The sequence below is a fragment of the Netta rufina genome (genome assembly GCF_964035555.1).
Source record: "Netta rufina genome assembly, chromosome: 4".
Taxonomy (NCBI): Eukaryota; Metazoa; Chordata; class Aves; order Anseriformes; family Anatidae; genus Netta; species Netta rufina.
Genome location: NC_140127.1, coordinates 53,100,890 through 53,106,889, shown reverse-complemented (window position 1 = coordinate 53,106,889; position 6,000 = coordinate 53,100,890).

Sequence of the window (6,000 nt, the reverse complement as noted above, 5' to 3'; positions counted from 1 at the left end):
CTGGAGCTGGCTGAGCATCAGGGAGATTCGTGTGAGTGAAAAAAAAAAAAAAGTAGAGAGAGAGAAGGTGAAAAAAATAGCCCCGAGTGAATTGCAGGTATATTTTAAATATCATTGTTTATGATCAGTAAGTACACTGTTGCCAAATTCAGGCTGAACCGGAGAAGCCAAATTCTGCAAACAATACAATTAAATGCTCTCCTACATATCTTAAAACTAGTTACACCTACGGTTAATATTTACTTAATATCAACCTCCTTTCTAGTTTGATTTTGGCTTTGCATATTTGGAAGCTACAAAAAGTCTTCTCTGAAACTAGATGAAAGAACTTGCCATATTTTTACGAATCAGAGCATACTAGTAAAATCCAAAGTTAAAAAAGAGATTGTTGTGGATTTTTTTCTCCCGTTTATATACGAAGGGGAGTTCCAGGTCAGCTGAAGAGCTGCATCAAAATATATAGGGAGTTTTTGTTTCTGCATGCCTGCTTGCTGTTTTGAGCCTCCCATGGCTAGTAAATGTCTTCTTGCTGAACCTGGGGAAGAACACGTATGTGACAGCAGCTGTAGTTGTCCTTGGGAGTAATACAGCCTGCCAGCCACAAAAGGGAGAACCTGACTGTTTAGACTGCTGACAGGTAAATTAAACAAACCTAACACAGAGAAATGTTGTTTCTCTTACACTTCATTTCTAATAATAGGTTTAAACATAATCCGGATAGAGATTTGCTTTGTATGTGCCTTTAATCACTGCTGATTTTGAAAAGTGGATGTGTAAGCAGCAATTAGAAGGGTCCAAAAAGATTCACCAGGAGTCATCAGAGGCATGAACTGCATAATGCTGGTGGGGAGAGTAACTGCTAACACATGTATGGATGAGGGAAAATTTATGATTTGTTTTTCTGACAAGTATTTAACCATTTTCAATTTCTACTCTTCAGTACTGTGTAGTATATATAGTTTATTTTTAGTATGTAGTAAATGGTCCTGTTCATAACAAAAAATTATGTGAAGATAAAATTCTTCTTTGTTTTCAAAGTGCCCATTGTTCTCTCCTAACCATCACCACTGCGTAGGAGAAATCACACCTCAGGACTAGAAGAAGTGCATGGAAGAAATGAATTAATCCTCTTTCAATGTTAAGTTACTGTGTTCTTTCTTCCAGGTTTTTGTGAGTGTAAACAAGAAGAGTCAAGTAATTGAAACAGTTCAGTGTTTGATTATCTATTTGGAGAAAGCTTAAACATGTTTTCATGCAAGTTGTATTAACAGTTTTGTTTTTTCTTTTTTTTTGGTTGTCTATTACAGATGGGCCCACATCCAAATTGCAACATCCTGAGTTGTGTGTGAGCTAAATCTGGTTACAGATACAGATCTGAATATCATGAGCAGGGTGGAGTGGAGCTTGTGTTATGATCTGACTCCCTCGGCCTGGTGACTTGGATTTGGCATGAGTTTGGCGTGTCCAGGCTGACACTCATTTTTTACCTAGCCCCCAAATAAATGGGAAACTGGAGGCTGTCCTGTAAATGAGTGACTGGTGCGTTATGTCTTTGAAACCATAGGGTGGTCCTTAGCTGCCTGCAGCACTCTACATTTCAGTTTCTTTTGTTGGTGGTGTTATTCACTGGGAAAGAATGTGGCCCCATTTCCAGTGACAGAGGGTGTGAAATGTTAAAAAGTAGAAGCGCTGAGTGGATTTTGAAGAGACAAAAAAAAAAAGTCAGAATTTACAGGAAAGGAAAAAGCCCAGTAGTTCCCTATTCAGCAGTGACCAAAAAACCATGGAGCCAGTTTCCTATTTAAATAATTGAGATACTGTCATGTGACAGTTACACAGAATCACATACTGAACAAAGAATTTCCTTAAAAAAAAAAAAAAAAAAGATGTAGTCTATGCAGCTGTTTTTAAATGCACAGCACTCCCTGCTCCCTTCCCCCCTGTCCTTGGCTTCTTGTCTCAGTGTAAGAAGTACAGCATACAAGTTATTCAAGTTTAGAAACTAGTTAGTGAAATTGAATTCATAAATGAGTGCTAGTGGTTTTAGACTATAAAATGTTTCCTAATTTATTTTTATAAGCAGCTGGAATACTTCTCTGATATTCATGATAGAGGTTAAGTTGAAGGTTTGCTGTAGACAGACTTTTTTTTTTTTTTTGTAAGAATGGTGATTGAGGAACGTTGACACCACACAGGATACATTAAAGATGCCTGTGCTTATATAGCATGTATAGCATATGCTTATATCACGTCGAATTTTGACCTCAGAAAATTTTGTGAAATATGAAGGCCCAGGTCAGATCTGTAATTGAAGATAAGGCCTCTAAGAAACACTTTGCTGAAAGAAAGCAAATAGATTTTTGTATGTTTTTTAGTCTCTTATTAGTTGAAGGGCAGTTGCTGTGAGGCAAACAGATTTATAAATGAGTAGTGATTGTCAAGAAATTAACTTCTGGTAAATGATTGGTACAGATCCTGGAGCCGAGTCTTTCTTGACAAGTAAAAGCATTTCATCATTCAAGTGGCATTAATAAATAAGTAACTGAAACTTGCCTGAAATTCAGGGTTGTACTTAACATTAGATTTACTTAGATATTCCATTCTGCAGCAAGGTCCAATGTATGAATATTTTAAAATCTCTGAATCAGAGCAGTAGAACAGTAGGTACCTCCAAACTTTCAGTAGAATGAAAATACTTTTTTTTTTCTTTTTCTTTTTCTTTTTTTTTTAATCTAGAGTCACTCAAAGGTTTTTATGATTATTTTTTCAGGATTTTAGTAAGGTTAAATGGACGGATTAACATCAAAGAACAAACAAACAAACAACAAAATATCCACCACCATAAAATATGAAAATACATAAACTATAAAAGCAGACAAATTTGTAGTTGAAAAGATATTGCATAATCAAAAGAAAACAGTAACTAATAGCTCTTTTTAACTTTGCTTTATAAAGCCAAATTTAAATTGTCTTTTTCAGTAAATGATTTTTTTTTTCGAATGTTTAATTCTTCATCTCAAAATGACTTGATCGCATTAAGTGAACTTGGAGGTAATATATTTGGGGAAATGCACCTGTTTTATTCTAAGCAGAATGGTTATTTTTGGTGATACATAATACCTTAGTGTGCTGAAATCTTAATATGGGCAAGGTAGTTTGTAGTTTTTATATGTTATTGGAGTAAAGGCAAACAGGTAGGAATATAAAATGACTTTAACCCTCTGGTACCCATCACAGTACATTTTTTCCAGGTAAAAGATAAAAGCTTCCTTCCCTTTCTGCCTCTGTCCCTATTTTCCTTAGTGAAGACATGGTCCCAACATAGGATGATGTGGATTTAGCAGGTATGACTTATACTAGGGATCTGATTCTGAATAAGTTCAACTGCCCAAGAAAATAAAATGCTTAAGTTTCATACTGAAAATTTATTGAACGATGTTAGTTCTGTTTTCACGTAGAAAATTGTAACCCAGTTCCAAACCAGAGCAATTCCTTCTGCACCTCTGGCTACCATGGTGCAGCAGCTGCCCAACGCAGCTTCCCTGCAGGCTGAAGACCTGGAGATTTCCTGTCCCAGGGCAGAGTTCTTGCAGCTCTGGCTTTACCAGTGAATGGAGATACTGGGATACTGTTCCTTAGAAATGTCTTCTTTCTTGGTCAACGTACAAATTGTTTTGTAAAAAACAGTAAGTAAACATCCTGGTCTAATTGCAGTTCAGATAACAGCACTAGGCTTGCAGAGTTTCTGCAGTTTCAACTGGATTGCATATTTACACCTGTTAACCTGTTCTGTGGCATTGCATGGTGTGGTGAAACAGCTGTTGCATTGTGTTTGAGAGGTGGGCTCAGCCAACCGAGCCATAAAATGGATCTCCTATGTTTTTTGTTTAAGGACATGTGTTGTGGATGGTAAAAGTTACAGAAGTGTCAAACATTGTTCCTTTTTTCTTTTACCCAGGTATGCTTGGTCTAATTATTGCAGTGATATAAATGAAGTCTGATCTTCTAAATATTACAAATGTACAGTTTTACTCCTTGCCTTGTTCTTAGACCATGTCTTAAATATATTGGTCTCTAAGACCACAAATATTAAATTTGCTGTGGGATAGGATTGATGCAGTTTTCCAAAATAAAGTCAGTAATATCCAACAGATAAAAACATGACAGTTTCAATAACACCCAGCTTATTACTTTTTATCATACTTCAGGGGAGCATATTAAGCATAACTTGTTTTTCCTTTCCCTGGTTTCAACAGATCAGGATGGATTTTTGATATCTATGAAATTTGACATATCAGATTGATGAAAACAGCGCAGCAGAGAACATCCAATACATGAATCTGATTCATCACAAATCAAAACTGAAACGTGAGTTTATTCCAAATTCAGAAAGTCTTTGTGGCAGGGAGGCTTCTTTCGGCCATACAAGCATGATCTCACTCTTTGCCTGCAGAAAAGACACAATTAAGTATAATTCTTTACTTCTTGGATTACAGCATTTGTTTTCATCATCTCTCCCTATCTCCTTTCCAAAAACCCAAGCATCTTTGTACTTTGTATGTTCTTGCGATGTTTATCAGGTCTAATAAGCAAATTTTATTTATGTTCTGCAATATATCTAGAATCTCTCTTTAAAGTTCAAGTACTTTACTTGAATACTAGCAACATGTTGCTTTAGAATGCCTTTTAAACACAAAATTGAAAACTCATACAACTACTAACTTTCAGCAGTGAACTCATACAATCCTTTGATAGTTTACTGATGGGTACATGAACCCATCATGAACAAGTGTTGACTTGTTAACTAACTTGTCAATTCATGATTCATTAGTGGTAATGCTGGAATTAGTCTGACCTGCTCACCTAAAATCTTGATCTTATTGAAGCCAGCTGAATTTTTGCTGTTGTCTTCAGTGGGGCAAACATTGCCCCACAATCTATTTTTTTGCTGCTTCTAAATAGTAATTTTTCCTCACTTAAAATAATGCTGAAATAGGACCCTGTATAAAAGGAATGAATGCATTGTTTCAATATAGGTGCAGAAAAATGTGTTATTTGGAATGAAACAAACGTATATGTGAATAAATTAACATTACTGCAGTGATTCTAACTGAACAGTTAATTTCTATGGTTAACTAAGGAGCCATTAGCTGTATGGAATAGAGGATCAGGGTACTTCAAGTACAGAAGTAAGATGTGGAGTCCCTTTATGGAGATAAAACACTGTAATTCACTATGCATTTGATATAAATCTGGAGAGGGCTGGAGGAGAAGAGACAGCTGTGTGACTTATTCTGCAAACATTTATTTATATAAAGCTTCTCTCTCTCCCCATTCTCTCTCTCTCTCTTTTTAAATTTTACTTGGAGAATTAAATTTCTACTTGAGAAATCAAATTTTGGCTGAGGGAAGAGTTATTTCTTGTAGGAACGCAAACTCCAAGATCATGGACAAAGTAATACTAACTGGAGACACAGACAGTCCAAGAAGCCAAGGCCAAGTTAAACATCTTTAAATCAGCATTAAGTTAAATCTATTGGGAAAGAGAAAAAGGATAAGCTAACACCTTTTTTTTTCTCCCCAATGTAAATGAAACCTAAAGGTGGCAACAGAATATGGAAGGATTCTTAGAAAGAGGGCAGTTTGTAGCATGGAGGGACCGAAACAATTTTTACATAAATATTTACTCTGGGAACTAGATACGAGATTTTTTTCATCTCCGCTTTCTCAAGGGTGGGAATAACACTATAATTTGGGGCTCTGTTCATACATATTAATAGCCCTATCTATCTATCTATCTATCTATCTATCTATCAATCTAAATAATGATGAAAATTATGCTGTAAGTTTCTGGAAAGATGTCTTATATATACTGTGGGCACACATGAATTTTTACGCACCCTGAGTTCTCAGGTGTTTCCCTGCAGTACTTATTATTGTGTATTTAATGTTACTGTAAGTAAAAATTAAAATCTTTAATGCTGACAGAGTTAGACATGT